Raw genomic sequence first — 19,504 nt, 5'->3', positions numbered from 1 at the left:
CCGCAAAAACCCGCCTCTACCAATATGTAATATACTGATCACAAATTTTAATACCAAATCATAGAATGCTTATAAATAGCCCGGAAATGAATCATATACAAAGCATAAGAACGCTGCCCATGACCGCACCCAGAGTCTCAAATTGCAGTTGATGCTGCTCACTCCAGAATCGGGGGTCAATGATGTAGCCAGTCCTCCAAGCGGAAGTGACATCATCAGTGCAGTGACTTCCAGGTGCTCTGGTATTTGGGCAAAAGAGCCTTGTAAGCTCTTGGAGGATTGACTACATGAGGGGTGTGTGGCCTAAGATGCAAAGGAGCTCCTGCTAGAATCCCACCCCTGGGGGGTATCGAACAAGGGGAGCTCTGACTTTCGAAAGCTCATACTTGAACGTTTCGTTGGTCTCCAAGGTGCTTACAGGAGTCAAATCTAGCTGTTCTCTGAAAGGAAGCGATCCCTGTGATTCAGTAGATGGCAGCGTTCTCTCTCGGTTGGTATTAAATATTCAACTTTGTGTTGCAAGAACTTAATGGGTTGTCATTTAGATGATATTTCTTTCTTTCTTCTTTTTCTTTCTTTCTTTCTTTCTTTCTTTCTTCTTTCTTTCTTTCTTTCTTTCTTTTCTTTCTTTCTTTCTTTCTTTTCTTTCTCTTCTTTCTTTCTTTCTTCTTTCTTCTTCTTTCTTTCTTTCTTTCTTTCTTTTCTTTCTTCTTCTTTCTTCTTCTTTCCTTCCTTCCTTCCTTCCTTCCTTCCTTCCTTCCCTCCTTCCTTCTTTCTTTCTTTCTTTCTTTCCTTCTTTCCTTCCTTCTTTCTTTCTTTCTTTCTTTCTTTCTTTCTTTCTTTCTTTCTTTCTTTCCTTCCTCTTCTTTCTTTCTTTCTTTCTTTCTTTCTTTCCTTCCTTCCTTCCTTCCTTCTTTCTCTTTCTTTCTTTCTTTCTTTCTTTCTTTCTTTCTTTCTTTCTTTCTTTCTTTCTTCTTTCTTTCTTTCTTCCTTCCTTCCTCCTTCTTCCTTCCTTCCTTCCTTCCTTCCTTCCTTCCTTCCTTCCTTCCTTCCCTTTCTTCTTCTTTCTTCTTCTTTTTCTTTCTTTCTTTCTTTCTTTCTTTCTTTCTTTCTTTCTTTCTTTCTTTCTTTCTTTCTTTCTTTCTTCTTTCTTTCTTTCTTTTCTTTCTTTCTTTCTTTCTTTCTAAAAATGCATCGTTCTCCATTTGTATGGTTCACAGATGACTAAGATATGCTAGTTCCACGGAGCGCTTATGTACTGAAATGCCCACAGGCTGTACAGGGGTTTTAGTCTCACTCTTTGCTGAACAGTGTGACCATTATACATTTAGCAAAAAGAGTTATGACAATAGAACAGCCAGATTTGAGTCCGGCAGCCCCTGAGAGACCAACAGGGTTTTTGGGGTATACGTTTTTAGACTCCAAGCGCCCTTCTTTGGCGTAGTGGTTAAATGCACAGACTCTTATCTGGGAGAACCAGGTTTGAGTTCCCACTTCTCCACAGACACCTGCGGATGTGACCTTGAGTCAGTCACAAGTCCTCTCACAGTTGTTTGCTCAAGTGCAGTTCTGGGAGAGCTCTCTCAGCTTCACCTATGTCACAGGGTGTCTGTTGTGGGGAGGGGAAGGGAAAGGAGATTGTAAGCTGGTCTGAGATGCCTTCAGGTAGTAAAGGGAGGGGTATACAATCTCCTCCTCCTTCCTCTCCCCACATATTCCCCAGAGAGCACTGTGATCTAGTTCACAAAATCTTCTGGGAATCCCTGGGCCAAAGGAGGCCAAATTAAAAACAACTAGAGAGCAGGCCTTCTCGATAAAGGCACCCCAATGGTGGAACCAGCTACCGGAGGAGGTGCAGGCCCTACGGGATCTCAATCAGTTCCGTAGGGCTTGTAAAACCGCCCTCTTCCAACTAGCTTTCTAAAACAGAACCTGGTAGTAACATCAAGCCATCTTTGTACATACTGAGATTGTGGCATTATTAAGTTATACTGGTTTTAGACTATTTATTTAATATATTTAACCTATGAATTGTATTTTAACTGTATTATCTTGTTTTTATCGTTATAACATGGTCTATATCATGTCCTGTAAGCCGCCCTGAGCCTGCTTCGGCAGGGAGGGCGGGGTATAAATAAAAATTTATTATTATTATTATTGTTCTTCTTGTTGTTGTTGTTCTTCTTGTTGTTGTTCTTTTTCTACTTCTTCTTCTTCTGATACAGACCAGAAAGAACTTTGATTATTGAAAGCTCATACTCCAAAAATCTCATTGGTCTCTAAGTTGCGACTGGACTCATATCTAGCTGTTCTACTGCAAATCGACATGGCTACCCTCTGAAACAGTATAGCCAACTTCTGGAATGTTGTTCCTGAAACAGGGTCTCCAGACTTCCAAGTGGGGTACTTAACATGGAAAGAGAAAGACCTGAGCTACATTGCTGGCATCAAACAGGAAGTGGCATCATCACTTCAGTGACTTCCAGGTGACACTCTGGTATCTGGGCACAAACTCTATGCTCGAAGCTGGTTTTACTACGAAGTCTTTGTTCAGAATACCTCCAAGAAGGTGGTGTGATGATGCCACTGTGCAGCACCAACAACATGGTGTCAAGCATAGGTATTTCGAATAACCAAGCGATTGTTTGATACAAAGACTTGTTTTATTCCTAAGCCATTGTTGCTCAAGGTGCAGCGCCTTGAGAGCGATACAGAATTGCTCATGGCATAGTGTTTTAAGGCCTACATCAAAGGGTATAGAAAAGATAGCCTCCAGACATAACAAGCATGTGTGAATTGTTACAACTATGCAAAAATACTACCCAGTACTACCTTGCGGTTGAAACTTCCCTCGATCTCATACATGCTCGCTCCTGTTGATAAGCAATGAATGGGGAGGCACCTCCTTTCTCTCTATCATCAAAGTTACAGCATTCCTACATTTTCTACCCAGAGGCGGGAAAGAGGAAAGGAAGTTGAGAAAAGTAAGGGGGGGGGGGTTGAGCTTTGATATGCAGCTATGGGAAAGGACAGTTGTCAGAGCTAAAGAGGAAGGAATCAGAATCCAATAAGGGTATTGATTTAATTTACAGAAATAGCATGCTTGACACATGGCCTGGGCCTTTCTCTTTCGCCTAGTAGGCCCTTCTATCCTCCATCAGTTGCCTGGAAGGACCTGGCAACCTTACCCTGAAAAGAGGCTTCCTTCCAGTCTGTCCTCTTGCAGAGTTTAGTTTGCTCTGACAATAGAGCTATTCCCCTGGCAGTCATCTAGGTGAGGGCAGGGGATACCCTGGTTTGGAGGCCCTCCCCCTGCTTCAGGGTCATCAGAAAGGGGGAGGGGAAGGGAAACATCTGCTGGACACTTCATTGTTCCCTATGGAGACTGATTGGGGAGGGACGGTGGCTCAGTGGTAGAGCATCTGCTTGGGAAGCAGAAGGTCCCAGGTTCAATCCCTGGCATCTCCAAAAAAGGGTCCAGGCAAACAGGTGTGAAAAACCTCAGCTTGAGACCCTGGAGAACCATGAAGGGGGCTGTGGCTCAGTGGTAGAGCATCTGCTTGGTAAGCAGAAGGTCCCAGGTTCAATCCCTGGCATCTCCAAAAAAGGGTCCAGGCAAACAGGTGTGAAAAACCTCAGCTTGAGACCCTGGAGAACCATGAAGGGGGCTGTGGCTCAGTGGTAGAGCATCTGCTTGGTAAGCAGAAGGTCCCAGGTTCAATCCCTGGCATCTCCAAAAAACTGTCCAGGCAAACAGGTGTGAAAAACCTCAGCTCGAGACCCTGGAGAGCTGCTGCCAGTCTGAGAAGACAATACTGGCTTTGATGGACCGACGGTCTGATTCGGTATAAGGCAGCTTCATATATGTTCATATATATATTCCCATGGGGTATAATGGAGAATTGATCCGTGGGTATCTGGGTATCTGGGGCTCTGGGCGATGTTGATGGAGGTAGAAGCACCAAATTTTCAGCATAGCATCCAGTGCCTCTCCTCAAAACACCCTCCATTTTTCAAAAGGATTGGACCAGGGCGTCCAATTCTACTAGACCCCAAATAAGGTGCCCCTATCCTTCATTATTTCCAATTGAGGGAAATCATTTAAAAGGTGTGTGGTCCCTTTAAATGTGATGGCTAGAACTCCCTTTGTTCAATTATGCTTGTCACACCCTTGCTCCTGTTTCCACCCCCAAAGTCTCATGGCTCCTTCCCCAAAGTCCCCAGATATTTCTTGAATCGACTCTGGCAACCCTACAGCCAGATCAGACAATCAAATGGAAGGATAGCAAATTCACCCAAACAGGGCTTCATGCCAATGAGATCATTTTTTTGTCTACTCAACCCCGAAAGGTCTCTGCTAAGTGATTGTCTATCTTGGGTGATTGTCTATCTTTACGGGTGCTATCTGGACTGAAAATGTATTTGACTAAATCAGAGGTTCTGAACATCGCTGCTCCAGTTTGGTGTAGTGGTTAAGTGCACGGACTCTTATCTGGGAGAACCAAATTTGATTCCCCACTCCTCCACTTGCACCTGCTGGAATGGCCTCGGGTCAGCCATAGCTTTCACAGGAGTTGTCCTTGAAAGGGCAGTTTCTGGGAGAGCTCTCTCAGCCCCACCTGCCTCAAACGGTGTCTGTTGTGGGGGTGAGGGGAAGGTAGTAGAGATCGCGACCGCTCTGAGACTCTGAGATTCAGAGTATAGGGCTGGATAGAAATGCAATATCATCATCATCTTCTTCTTCTTCTATGGAAACTCCAAAGCAGCCTAAACAGCAGTTTTGTTCCCATTGGGCAACGGGCCACTGTTTTATGTAGGTAATGACTACAGAGAGACAGATGTCTCAGAACAATTATGGCCCTTTTGCTCGAATCCACAGAGTCTTGACCTCTTGATCCTATCTTCATCTGTTGTGTTAACAGCAGAACGGCCACGGCGAAAGGGAAAGCCCTGCCAAAATCCCATTGTACGAGCCACCAGCTGCTTTCCTCCTCTGAAGAACCGGCTGTTGGCACACAGTATTAATGAATGCCATTTGAAGCAGGGGGAAGGGTAAAAAATTAATTTGAAACACGTACAAAGGAATGCGTAGCTTTTGCCTCATGTTTTCGCAGGGATGGTTATCTCAAGAGGTTCCTGAGCAACTCGACAAGCAAATCAACAATGGATTCAGATGAAAGAAGTCAGGAATAAGCCTACTGAAGGTGCTGATGTGGTGGCACCATATTCATTTATCAAAAATATCCACGTATCACCGTAGTTTTTGAAAAACTGAACTTTCTTAGTCTTTGGGACTTTGCCTTTGATCATCCTTGGTCCAAAGTTCAGTCCAGATGGTAAAGAAGGAAAATCCCTGAAGTGCCAGCACATCGAGTCAAGAGGCTTTGCAGTTTCACCGTCTGCATGCTTACTCGAAAGCAAATTCCTGTATACTCAGCTGAGCATTTTTCACAGGTAGGTGTGCAAGGATTGCAGAGAGAATGTTTCACTGGGCAATTCATGATGTTCCAGTATGCTCAGTGCTTGGGGCAGCCCTAATAGTCCAAACTAGACAAGTCTTGTCAGAGTTCAGAAGCTAAGAAGAAAAAGAAGAAGACTGCAGATTTATACCCCACCCTTCTCTCTGAATCAAAGACTCAGAGTGGCTTACAATCTCCTTTATCTTCTCCCCCCGCAACAGACACCCTTTGAGGTAGGTGGGGCTGAGAGGGCTCTCACAGCAGCTGCCCTTTCAAGGACAACTCCTGCGAGAGCTATGGCTAACCCAAGGCCATTCCAGCAGCTGCAGGTGGAGGAGAGGGGAATCAAACCGGGTGCTCCCAGATAAGAGTCTGCACACTAAACCACTACACCAGGGGTGGCCAATGGTAGCTCTCCAGATGTTTTTTGCCTGCAACTCCCATCAGCCGCAGCCATCATGGCCAATGGCTGGGGCTGATGGGAGTTGTAGGCAAAAAACATCTGGAGAGCTACCATTGGCTACCCCTGCACTACACCAAGCTGGCTCTCAGGGGTGTGTGGCCTAATATGCAAAGAAGCTCCTGCTAGAATTCCACCCCTGAACTCCAGACTATAGAAATAACTTCTTAAAGTTACCAGCCCCTGCCCCCTGGCCACTAGCCAGAGATGGGGATGTAGGGTTGCCAGATGCAGGTTGGGAAATTCCTGGAGATTTTGGGATGGAATCAGGGGAGGAGAAGGACATTAATGGCATAGACTCCTCCCTCCAAAGCCTCCATTTTCTGCAGGGGAAGTGACCTTTGTAGTCTGGAGATGAGCTTGGTTTCAGGGGATCCCTAGGCCCCGCTTGGAAGCTGTATGACCAGAACACTCCGCGAGAGCTTTACCTAATGCATAGATTGAAAACAAAGTTTCAATCGCAGCATTTTTCACATATCAATTTAGAATTATTTTGCAGTCCGTTGGACAATATACAGCGCTTTCTCTTCGTTTGTTGGACTTCCCGAAGTCCAATGCACGTGTGATTGTAATTCCCAGTTGCAGCCCCACCAGTTTGGGAATTGCAGCCACACCTGCATTGGGCTTCGGGAAGTCCTACAAATGAAGAAAAGGCATCGTATATTGTCAAATGGAGTGCAAAATAATTCTAAATTGATATGTGAAAAAGACTGTGATTGAAACTTTGGCCGTTTCCCCACTGAGCTTACCTCGGAGCGACGTCCCTCTTCGCCGTGCAGCGTCTGCGCGGATTTCCCACCAGCTGCTCCGAGGAACCAGGAAGTTCCCAACCTTTTGCGTCGCAAATGGAAACCGCTAAAAACCAGTTTACGTTAGCGACGCAAAAGCCGCGACTCTACTTGGTTACTCGGAGCAGTTGGTGGGAAATCCACGCAGACGCTGCGCGGTGAAGAGGGACGTCGCTCCGAGGTAAGCTCAGTGGGAAAACGGCCTTTGTTTTCAATTTATACATTAGGTAAAGCTCTCATGGAGTGTTCTGGTCATACAGCTTCCAAGCGGGGCCTAGGGATCCCCTGAAACCAAGCTCATCTCCAGACTACAGAGGTCACTCCCCCTGCAGAAAATGGAGGCTTTGGAGGGAGGACTTTGTGCCATTGTCCTTCTCCTCCCCCCAATTCAATGTATGCATTAGGTAAAGCTCTCATGGGCCGTTTTCCCACTCACGTTTTACTGGCGCCACGACCATCCTGACGCCGGCGAATCTGCCTGGATTTCGCAACAGAAGCGCCGGCGCTCCCAGAAGCGCCGGCGCTTTCCGTCGCTAAGCCAGCGCAAACGTTTTCCTGCATCTTTGCGATTTCCGTTTGCGCTGGCTTAGCGACGGAAGTAGCCGGCGCTTCTGGGAGCGCCGGAGCTTCTGATGCGAAATCCAGGCAGATTCGCCGGCGTCAGGATGGTCGTGGCGCCAGTAAAACGTGAGTGGGAAAACGGCCATGGAGTGTTCTAGTCATATACCCCACTTGGAGGTTGGCATCCCTACCTCTGGGCAAATGCTTGGAGGGGTGCTGCTCTATGGCATTGTACACTGAGAGGCCTCTCCCCTAAACCTCTCCCCTAAACCCCAGACTCCACCCCCAAATCCTGCAGATATTTCCCATCCCAAAGCAGGCACCCCTATGCTGGGAAGAGCAAGGAACCAGGAAAAGAGGTGTAGAAGCAGGTTACAGCAAGACAAGAAGTGGAGTCCATGGCTTCCTCACAACAGGCTGTTTCTGCAGGACAGAGGAAAATCAAGTGCATTTAGAGAGAGGGGACCATTTCTGTAAAAGTGCTTACCCCCTGCGCCGGCTTTCTTAAATATTCAAACCAGACAAGGTTTTCCGCAAATGACTTTCTAGGAATTAACCCAAATGTTCTGTCCTTTTACTGCACACTTTCTGAATGCTGATGTTCTGCAAAGTTTCCTTCCAATCTCATTTGGTGCAGTGGTTAAGTGCGTGGACTCTTATTTGGGAGAACCAGGTTTGATTCCCCACTCTTCCGCTTGCAGCTGCTGGAATGGCCTTGGGCAGCCATAACTCTCACATAGCTGTCCTTGAAAGAGCAGCTTCTGAGAGAGCTATTTCAGCCCCACCTACCTCATGGAGTGTCTGTTGTGGAGGACGAAGGTAAAGGAGATTGTAAGCCACTCTGAGATTCAGAGTGAAGGGCAAGGTATAAATCAAATTTCTTCTTCTTCTTCTTCTTCTTCTGAACATAAGAACATAAGAGAAGCCATGTTGGATCAGGCCAACGGCCCATCCAGTCCAACACTCTGTGTCACACAGTGGCCAAAAATTTTATATACACACATACACTGTGGCTAATAGCCATTGATGGACCTCTGCTCCATATTTTTATCTAAACCCCTCTTGAAGGTGGCTATACTTGTGGCCACCACCACCTCCTGTGGCAGTGAATTCCACATGTTAATCACCCTTTGGGTGAAGAAGTACTTCCTTTTATCTGTCTTCTTCTTCTTCTTCTTCTTCTTCTTCTTCTTCTTCTTCTTCTTCTTCTTCTTCTTCTTCTTCTTCTTCTTCTTCTTCTTCTTCTTCTTCTTCTTCTTCTTCTTCTTCTTCTTCTCATAAGAGAAGCCATGTTAGATCAGGCCAAAGGCCCACCCAGTTCAACACTCAGTGTCACACAGTGGCCAAAAAACCAGGTTCTTCTTCTTGCAGTTCTCTAGTGGGGTCTTCTACAGAGATGCTCAAGAAACTGAGCTCGTCTGGCTACCAGAAAGTGAATTGCTCAGGCTTGCCTATGGCAGATGACTGACAGAGAGGTTTAAAGGCTCGAGAGGTTAATCCTTTGCAAGTGTTGCTATCCCAGACCTGTGAACTGTATAATGCACATCTCATGACATGTTGTTGACTGTTCTTGGCTGGCGGAAGGTGCTGTGTTTGCACCCAGGTGCTGGACTCACTCATCCGTCAAAACGCATGGGTCAAAGTGACGTGTGTTGATTTTTAGGACAAGGCAGTGAAGAAAGGAGAAAAAGGTGGCTTTAATTCTGATTTAATTTGGTTTGAATGAAAGGTGGCTTGAATTTACAAATGAATTGGGAAAGGAAAAAAAGCACCCCTTACATTTAAATCACTCAAAGAAACTCAGATTTTTCTCATGTGTTTGTATCTTTTTAATCTAAATGCAATTAAGCTGAAATTAAATTAAATATACGAGGTGGAAACAACTCTGATTACAGTACAGCCAGGTTTGTGTCATAGAATGGGAATATCAGATATTAGTGTTTTGAAAAGTTTGTTGAAAAGTGCGTTGGGCTTGTGTGTAAAGTGCTGTCAAGTTGCAATTGCTTCCAAGTTGTGTATTGTTTCCAAGGCAAGAGATGGAGGCGGTGTGTGTGTGCTGTTGCCTGCTGCTGTGTGGTGCCTCTGGATTTGCGTGGAGGTCTTTCATCCAGATATTAACCAGAGCTGTCCCTTCTCAGCTTTCAAGGTTTGACAAAGTCAGATGATTCTGAGTCATCGAGGTCAGGGTAAAAAGAATATTGTAGAATCATAGAGTTGGAAGGGACCTCCAGGGTAATCTAGTCTAACCCCCTGCACTATGCAGGAAACTCACAAATACCTCCTTCTAAATTCACAGGATCCTCATTGCTGTCAGATGGCCATCTAGCCTCTCTTTAAAAACCTCCAAGGAAGGAGAGCCCACCACTTCCTGAGGAAGCCTGTTCCACTGAGGAACCGCTGTAACGGTCAGGACGTTCTTCCTAATGTTGAGCCAGAAACTCTTTTGATTTAATTTCAACCCATTGATTCTACCTTCTGGGGCCACAGAAAACAATTCCACACCATCCTCTACATGACAGCCCTTCAAGTACTTGAAGATGGGGATCATATCACCTCTCAGCCGCTTCCTCTCCAGGCTAGATATGCCCATCTTCTTCAACCTTTCTTCACAGCACTTGGTTTCCAGACCCCTCACCATCTCTGTTGTCCTCCTCTGGACCCGTTCCAGCTTGTCTATATCCTTCTTAAAATGTGGTGCTCAAAACTGAACACAACACTCCGGGGGCCACCACAAGTCAGCAGTGACTTGACAACAACATCAAAAGTTATGGTTCCATGCTGTGCATTTGCATTCTCTGAACCTCATGAATCAGGAGAATCAGTAGAAAGCTCCTTGTGCCCAAGAAAAATGTGTGGCTAATGAGACCCGACCCATTTCAAAGATTTTGATATAATCTCTATAAAATAAATTTACCCAGTAAAAGCACATATAACCATTTTAAGTCCCTGTTTTGCTTCCAATTTGTTCTTTTGCTATTGAATTATGAACCAGTCTGTCCTAGATAGTGTTTATGTCACAGTTCTAAGCAGGTTTCTTGACTGTATTTTGTTTTCTCTCCTTCCCCACCATACGCTGTTATGCATTTTACGTTGTTTATAACCCAGAGAAATCCCTTTGCTGCAGAGATGCCTCACTGATATTTTGCACTCCCACCTGATGGTGTTAAGCAGTTCATCAGGAGCAACTATCTAATCAGATGTAATAGCAACCAGCGTCTCATTTTCCATCTTCCAGCCCAGTCTTTTGGAGCTAATCTGCGTAGTTCAAGAGTCTACGACAGGGGAGTCAAACTCATTTGTTATGAGGGACAGATTGGACTTAAATGAGACTTGTTGGCCCAGGCATGGGGGTACGCAGGCAGTAAGTGGGCCTGGGGCACCGCGCACTTTCGGGCCGGCCCTCTTTTTGTATACAAGAACTTTTAAATACATCAGCTAGTTCATATTATAGATGATTGCAAAATTTCATTAGATTGGATTTGACAATCCAATCAGGGTGCTAAATGGGCTCTTCCATGTGCACCGATGCAGTCTAAAGAGCTCAACTGGTACTTAGTGAAGGTTCCCAAAACAGCAGAACGGTATCATGAAGTCCAGAATTGTGTTCTAAGCAGCAGTTCTGCTACTTGGAGGAGGTGGAGGAGGAGAAAAAGAAGACTGCAGATTTATACCCCACCTTTCTCTCTGAATCAGAGACTCAAAGCGGCTCACAATCTCCTATATCTTCTTCCTCCACAACAGACACCCTGTGAGGTGGGTGGGGCTGAGAGGGCTCTCACAGAAGCTGCCCTTTCAAGGACAGCTCTGCGAGAGCTATGGCTGACCCAAGGCCATTCCAGCAGGTGCAAGTGGAGGAGTGGGGAATCAAACCTGGTTCTCCCAGATAAGAGTCTGCACACTTAACCACTACACCAAACTGGCTGTCCCATTCTTCTGCTACTTAGAGAAGGTTTTATAAGGGGTGAATTCAACAATGGGGTGTAATCCTGGGCTTCTGGAAACAATATACTTGAAGACTTTTGACTGAAATGGTGTTTTCTAAGGTGATCAGCTCAAGCTAGCCTGATCTAATCAGATATGAATAGCTAATCAGGGTTGGTCCTGGTTAGTAGTTGGATGGGAGACCAGAGTCGCTATGCAGAAGTAGGCAATGTTTCTTTTCTTGGAGATTATCATAAGACTGGGAAGCAAAGCAGGGTCAGTCCTGGTTAGGTCTTGGATGGGAAAATCATAGAATAGAATCATAGAGTTGGAAGGGACCTCCAGGGTCATCGAGTCCAGCCCCCTGCACAATGCAGGAAACTCACAAACACCTCCCCCTAAATTCACAGGATCAGCATTGCTGTCAGATGACATCTAGCCTCTGTTTAAAAACCTCCAAGGAAAGAGAGCCCACCACCTCCTGAGCCTGTTCCACTGAGGAACCGCTCTAACGGTCAGGAAATTCTTCCTAATCTTGAGCCGGAAACTCTTGATTTAATTTCAACCCATTCATTCTGGTCCTACCTTCTGGGGCCACAGAAAACCATTCCACCCCATCCTCTATATGAGAGCCCTTCAAGTACTTGAAGATAGTAATTATATCACCTCTCAGCTGCCTCCTCTCCAGGCTAAACATGCCCAACCTTTCTTCATAGGATTCGGTCTCCAGGCCCCTGCCATCTTCATCGTTCTCCTTTGGACCCATACCAGTTTGTCTATATCTTTTGTAGATTTTGATGATTTGTAGATTTTGCTTGGCCAGTCTACTGAAATCATATATCACCCGTGTGGATGTTCATCTTTATGGGCGTTTTTGCACTGACCTTAATCAGCAGTGACGCCCCTCTTCAGCGCGCAGGATCAGCCCGGATTTCGCACCAATTGCCGCAGAGCACCCGGAAGAACCAGAAAGTCCCGTGGCTTTTGCGGCGCAAATGGAAACTGGATTTTGGCGGTTTCCATTTGCGCCGCAAAAGCCGCGGGACTTTCCGGCTCTTCCGGGTGCTCCACGGCAATTGGTGCAAAATCCGGGCAGATCCTGCGCGCTGAAGAGGGGCGTCGCTACCGATTAAGTTCAGTGTGAAAACGCCCCATATGAACCACAAACAGTTCTGTTTTGGATGGGCTTCACCTTTGATCGAAGTTTGCATTTACTTTTGCAGCATTTTCCTCCATGTGTGACTATATCTTTACCTTCTGCAATCTATGCTTACAGCTGAGCGAATCCACCTCCCTGTGTCTAATTGGGTAGGAAGAGCATTATATATCCTTGAGGAGCATTTCCTCTCTTCTTCTATCCCCCTTTATCCTTTCCTTGAAGATTAGAAATTTTAAGCAATTCTCTGGCACACTAACCTCAGTGTTTAATGTCGCTAGCTGAATTAGTGGTGTGTCCCCGCTTAAATAGCATCTCCTGTCCACGGGTGGGAGATACTGTACCAGAACGTGTTCTGTTAATTGAAAAACATTAGGTTGATCTTCTTAGGTCTAGGTATAATCAGTCAACCACAGTGTTTAACTGCAATCATTTTAATTAGGTGAGAAGGATAACAATGCAGTTTATGGGTGAAGAACTGGATTTACCCTTTGAAAGGATCCATTCTTTTACAACACGTTGAGCCCCATTTCACTGATAGGTTGACTTTCAGCTATCTTAGTTTATAAATTTTTGGTACCTTTTAGGCCAGGGGTGAGGAGCCTTTTTTCTGCCAAGGGCCATATGGATATTTATAACATCACTCATGGGCCATAACAATTATTAACTTAAAAAACAGTGCTCCACTGAGGGAGAATGATTCAGGCCAGCAAAATTAATGCAAATGATTGTTTTCTTTATTTGAAGTCATGGGGGGAGAGCCTAATCTGGCACACACACACACACACACGGCCTGCCACCCTAGGCAGGGACCCAGCAGGAACTCATTAGCATATTAGACCACATCCTCTAATATTAACATATTAGGTCACATCCTCATTAGCATATTAGGCCACACCATCTGGGATAATCAAGTGCAAACTGAACTGTGACAGTAACTTTTCCAGGCCCTGCAGCAATTCTGGCCAGCCAGGTCCCAGAGAGGCTGCCACATGGCTCGGTTTGGCCCAGCAATCCCCAAGGGCCACACCAAGTGACCTCGAGGGCCGTATACGGCCCTCGGGACAGAGGTTCCCCACCCCTAGTTTAGGCTGTTAATGTTGTTTTTGCTATCAAGCTGTGGCCAACTTATGGCAACCCTGTAGGGTTTTCAAGGCTAGAGATGTTCAGAAGAGTTGCTTATCTCTTCATTGCTAATAGGGCTGCCAAGGTACCAGGCCAAGCAGGGATTCTCCTGTTTTGAGGTCCCCAACCCACCAGCCTGCAGTGGGCTGGCAGGGGGATCTCTGTCTGATGTCGCCTGTGTCAGACATTGGAAAGCATTACTGTGTCATTATGCTGAATGTATTCTGTAACTTGTTCCTTGACATGACTATCTCCATTTTTGAACTCCTGTTACTAACTATGAAGCAGAAGACCTTGCATATCAAACAGTCTTAGAAATGCTACTAACCCATGCTGTGAATTCCTCCGCATAACACTAACAAAGCAATAGCTCTTTGAAGATAGCGAGCCTCAAGGAGAGCCAGCAGGGCTCCTCCGTGAGAAAGGGAGCCGCAAGCGATAAGAAGTAGGGAGAGTGTTACTTGTAGCATTAGAGTGTGAGAATGTAGGATTGTTTGGAAATGCTTTGATGTAAGGCCCATGTATGTTTCAATACTTGCTATCAGTTCCAATAACTGCCTATTCAGAACTTTGAGATATCAAATAAACGCGACTACTTTTGCAACAAATGATGGTCCGTTTCCTTTGAGCTCCAACGTCTGACAGCCTGCAGGATGACATCACTTGGAAATGATGTCATTGTGCCAGCAACGATACACGCTGGCTGCTCTGAGCGTTTCTGGGAAAACCCTACGGTTTTCCCGGATGCTCTAGCAGTTTGGGAGGAAAACTCTACGGTACTCTATGGTCCCAAATTGTGTGACCTAACCAGGGCTGACCCTGCTTAGCTTCCCAGCCTTAAGGTAATCCCATAAGGTCTTCAAGAAAAGAAACATTGCATACTTCTGCAGAAATTCCCAGTAATGCCCAGAGAGACCAGCGCATTGTCAATGATGTCATTGTGCTGCTCGTGGACTGTGTGTATGAAAAAAGTCCCCCGCCAGAGGCCACGGGGGACTTGGCAACCCTAATTGCTAATCTGATATTTCTTGGGGATCTCCCATCCAAATACTAGCCAGGTGTGACCCAGCTTAGCTTCCAGGATGTTATGAGGTAGGGCTAGCCTGGGCGATCTGGGCTATCTTAACCTTTTAGATCAAGGCTGTTCCAAATCTAAAGATTCTGAGTTCAACCCAGAAGTGACAATGAGTAACTCTGGGGATTGCTGGAAACATTATAGTTTTAACACTGAGTTTCCAGGGATTCCTAGAACTGCCCATTGTCACTTCTGGGTTGCACTCAGAAGCTATGTAGCTTTGTGGGCAATGTCAGTGGTGACATATGCCCTCCATGTTCCTATCTCTCAGTCTTCCAGCTTGGTAACCTTAGAAATCCCTGAGTTAGACACAGGTCTGAAAGCAGCTTCATTGCGCACTGAACAACTGCTCTCTCTCTCTCTCTCTCTCTCTGGTGGATCAGTGAGAACTGCAAGTGATAATCTCTTGGAGAAATATGAAAACCATGTAAGGGCCAGACAAATGACATAGACATTTTTGCCAGCTGCTCGGCAGCCTGCTGCTGCTCGACTGTTGTGCTGTCATATGTGATGAGACAGGAATTAAGTCTTACTTTTGGGACCAGCTTTATAGCACATTAATGCAACTGGTTGATCCCAAAAGCACCAGAAAGTGTGGTGTGGAAGCCGTGGTTGCAGCAACTTAATGGCCAGGGCTGGGGGGAAGCAGGGTAAAGGAACTTCCTTTAATTGCTTAAGAGTGCATTGCACTGGGACATTACAAAACAGGATAGGTGAGGGAAATCTGCTTTTGTTTAAAAGCCGATCTCTTTTAAGATCAACTGGCTGAATAATCCCAGGTCGAGGGCTACATTTTACTGATGATTTCCCCCTACTCCGGGGCAGGGGATGTCCTTCTGTGAGCTCCCATTGTCCACAGCTGCTACAAGTGGTATGGGGGGGGGGAATTAAAACCAACAGTGGGGTTGTGGGCATGATGACATCACTTCCAGGAGAACAACAGAAATTATGAAGGATAGTATTAGGGTAGCTGGTTAATTTGGAAGAGTGTTGCCAAGTCATAGAAGCATGATAAATGACTCTCCCAAGAAGTATTTTGCAAAATAAGAAAAGAAGACGGTAAACGCACATTTATTCAAGTAAATCCAGTTCACATTCAGGTTGCCGTCAAAAGGAGAGAAAGAAGAAGACCACAGATTTATACCCTGCCCTTCTCTCTGAATTGGAGTCTCATAGCGGCTTACAATCTCCTATAACTTCTCCCCCCTGTGAGGTGGGTGGGCTGAAAGGGCTTTCACACAGCTGCCCATTCAAGGACAACTCCTGCAATAGCTATGGCTGACCCAAGGGCATTCCAGCAGGTGCAAGTGGAGGAGTGGGGAATCAAACCCGGTTCTCCCAGATAAGAGTCCGCACATTTAACCATTACACCAACCTGGCTCTCCAGTCTAATCTAGCCTTATTTAAAGAGAGCTTCAAGATGGGACAGACAGCTGCAAGAGGGGATTGGATAAACATCTGAGGCAGTGATGCTCTGTATTCTTGGTGCTTGTGTGTGTGTGTGTGGGAGAAATCTGCCCCACCCACCTCACAGAGTATCTGCTGTGGGGGAAGGGGAATTAGCCTAATTTAAAGAGTACTTTTGCTATCACAAATGGTCAGCTTGTCCAGCATCTTGCGTGTGAGAGTATGAGGGCCTTGTCTCTTCAGGAGAGACCTGCAGGGACGTGTCTCCATGGAAGGCCATGTGAAGTGGGGGATAGGACAAAGCAAGAGAGGCAGGGGTCAAAGGGCAGCTCCCAGGTGAAGACAAAGAGAGGCATCTTATTCAAGGAGATGACACCTGTACACACTTAGAGTGATGTGGTGCCCCCCAGTGTCCAGATATGCTGAGTCGCTCACTCCAGAAAGAAAAACCAAGCAACTGTGTATATATAAAAATAAGTAATGTACAAAAAATCCATGGTTCTATATATCAATGTCTACTAACCATCAGAGATAGCACATAACACAGTAGAATATGATTCCATTCATTAGGGAGAGTCCCACTGCAGAAATACAGGAATCCAGTCCAAACTTATACATAGGAGTTCATACAAGACATGCAGTTTATACAAATTCTTCAATAATTTCTGTGTGGAATCCAGTTCCTGAGGAGATCCAGCTCCAAAGGCAAAAATTCTCCTTGCGCGTCAGTCAACTCAGGATCATGCTCTGCATAGAAATGCTTTTCCTAGAGCCAATCTGTTCTGTAATATTCTCAATTTGACGTCAAGCAAAGATACTTAATACGTTTCCATCAAGCACAACCTTGCAGCTGCCACTACCTCCTGTGGCAGTGAATTCCATGTGTTAATCACCCTTTGGGTGAAGAAGGACTTCATTTATCCATTCTAACCCGACTGCTCAGCAATTTCATTGAGTGTCCACGGATTCTTGTATTGTGAGAAAGGGAGAAAAGTCCTTCTTTCTCTACCTTCTCTATCCTGTGCATTATCTTGTAAACCTCTCTCATGTCCCCTCAGTCAACATTTCTCCAGGCTAGGGGAGGGACAGTGGCTCAGTGGTAGAGCATCTGCTTAGTAAGCAGAAGGTCCCAGGCTCAATCCCTGGCATCTCCAAAAAAGGGTCCAGGCAAATAGGTGTGAAAAACCTCAGCTTGACACTCTGGAGAGCCGCTGCCAGTCTGAGTAGACAAGACTGATTTTGATGGACTGAGAATCTGATTCAGTAGAAGGCAGCTTCATATGTTCATATGTTCATAAAGAGCCCCAAAGCATTTTAACCTTTCTTTTAATTAATCGGTTACAATTTTGGGAGATTTTCAGGTCCCACTTTGACAATCCTATGAGAAACCATTCTTCCTGAAGAACTTCCTGACTGTTAGATCAGTTCCTCAGTGGAACAGACTCCCTCGGGAGGTGGTGGGCTCTCCTTCCTTGGAGGTTTTTCAACAGAGGCTAGATGGCCATCTGACAACAATGAAGATCCTGTGAATTTAGGGGGAGGGGTTTGTGAGTTTCCTGCATTGTGCAGGGGGTTGGACTAGATGACCCTGGAGGTCCCTTCCAACTCTATAATTCTATGATTCTCATGCCACTCACTCATTTGCCAAAGGATCAGCTGGGTTATGCTTTCCACCCAGAGTAAGGAGAGACCCCAGTCTTGGCAGCAAACTTCACCAATTGCAAAAGGCTTGGGTGAGGCTCCTTGAGATCTCAGAAGGAAAAAACAGAAACCGAGTTTATTGGAGTTTGTAAGACAAATCAGACAGCAAGTAGTCAAAATAATATCAAGTGTTCAGTAATAATACCCAACACTTAAAGGCCCAAGTGTTCAAGCATACATGTTCATTCCCATCCGCACACACACAGCTGCACAAAAACTGAAAGTAGGTTAAATACGTTTCGAAATACATTGCTAGAAATGTAAAAGCAAAACGATGTTTCTGAAGCGTGGATAATGTAACTATGGCGACACATGGATAAATAGGCTTGGAAAGAGGGTTTTTTATATTTCAAGACAAATGTATCAGAAAGGTTTTAAGGAAAGAGAGGCATAAAGGATGAGCTAGAGGAGATGGAGGAACCAAAAAGGTTCATTTGACATTGGTTAATAAAGGAGGAACTTGGTATTGATGGTATGAAATGGATCATTTTCTATTTTACTTTATTTATACCTGTCCTTTCTTCCCAATGAGGACCCCAAACAGATTACATCTCTCTCCTGAGAGAGGGTGTCTAGTTCAAGGTCACCCAGCGAGCTTCCATAGCACGAATAGGGTTTCAAATCTGGTGCTCCTAGATCCTAGTCCACTTCAATCACACCACCACACTGGCTCGCAAATGTTCTACTTTAATTATATGTCTTTCCCTATGAAGAAAGGTTAAAACGCTCGGGGCTCTTTAGCTTGGAGAAACATTGACTGAGGGGTGACATGATAGAGGTTGACAAAATTATGCATGGGATGGAGAAGGTAGAGAAAGAAGTACCATACCATACCAAACCTTTAATGCCATAATAGATTCAGATAAAAATACACAGAATATAAAAATTTAAACATTGGAGATAAAATCAAGATAAAACCGAGCTTACAGATGCATTCAAACATGGTCAGAATTAAATTTAAGGATGTCAGCCAGAAATTTTGCCACAGCCTCACTAACCACCCCCTCAGTATCACTCAATAAATAATAACAGGGTGGTAGAATAGACAAATCTGGAGAAAAAGAAAGCTTGCCAAATAAATCTTTAAGGAGGTTATGGTATAAAGAACAATCAAGCAATATATGCTGGATTGAGTCAGGGGTATTTGCTCCACAGGAGCAAAGTCTGTCGGCTAAAGGGACTCGCTGATATCTCCCTTGTAAAACTTTGGAGGGAAACGCGTTTAGTCTAGCCAACATAAATGCCCTGCGATGACTTGGAGTGGTTGAGAAAGAAGTACTTTTCTCCCTTTCTCACAATACAAGAACTCGTGGGCATTCAATGAAATTGCTGAACAGAGGTTAAAACGGATAAAAGGAAGTCCTTCTTCACCCATAGGGTGATTAACACATGGAATTCACTACCACAGGAGGTGGTGGTGGCTACAAGCATAGCCAGCTTCAGTAGTGCTACACAATTTGCTATTTCTTACTTGTTTATGTGAAACCGTGGTTCTTTGTTGTTGTAAATTAAATAAAAGTTCCTGCGTTGATTGCTTAGTGATTTTGTATATTCCTCAACACCCCCCCCCCCACATTTTTATTGTTATAAAACATATAACTACTTTATCCAATTGTAAAGAAAACTGTGTAGAGATCCAAAACAAAGTCTGAGTCCAGTGGCACCGTTAAGTTAAGACCAACAAAGTTTAATTCTGGGGATAAGCTTTTGCGTGTAGGCAGACTTTTTCCGGTTGAGATTCAGCTTGTGCTACTCTTGAGCCTAATGTCTCCTATCAAAGGGTTTTTTGAAGTCCACTGTGGAACTCTATTACGGAGAAAATGACCTCTTTCTAAATAAGCAACTGAAGTT

The 19,504-nt window shown here is 45.0% G+C and overlaps 2 non-coding genes across 2 annotated transcripts; both read left to right on the top strand.

The window, feature by feature from the left end:
* The first annotated feature begins 3,529 nt into the window (after positions 1–3,529).
* On the top strand, positions 3,530–3,602 carry TRNAT-GGU (transfer RNA threonine (anticodon GGU)). The gene has a single exon. It is a non-coding gene; the product is annotated as a tRNA-Thr (tRNA).
* A 61-nt stretch (positions 3,603–3,663) lies between these two features.
* On the top strand, positions 3,664–3,736 carry TRNAT-GGU (transfer RNA threonine (anticodon GGU)). Its single transcript has one exon. It is a non-coding gene; the product is annotated as a tRNA-Thr (tRNA).
* The last annotated feature ends 15,768 nt before the right edge of the window (positions 3,737–19,504 follow it).

The sequence above is a fragment of the Heteronotia binoei genome, chromosome 3 (assembly GCF_032191835.1).
Source record: "Heteronotia binoei isolate CCM8104 ecotype False Entrance Well chromosome 3, APGP_CSIRO_Hbin_v1, whole genome shotgun sequence".
Taxonomy (NCBI): domain Eukaryota; kingdom Metazoa; phylum Chordata; class Lepidosauria; order Squamata; family Gekkonidae; genus Heteronotia; species Heteronotia binoei.
Note: the sequence above shows the minus strand (reverse complement) of the source record. Positions and strands in the feature narration are given on the sequence as shown.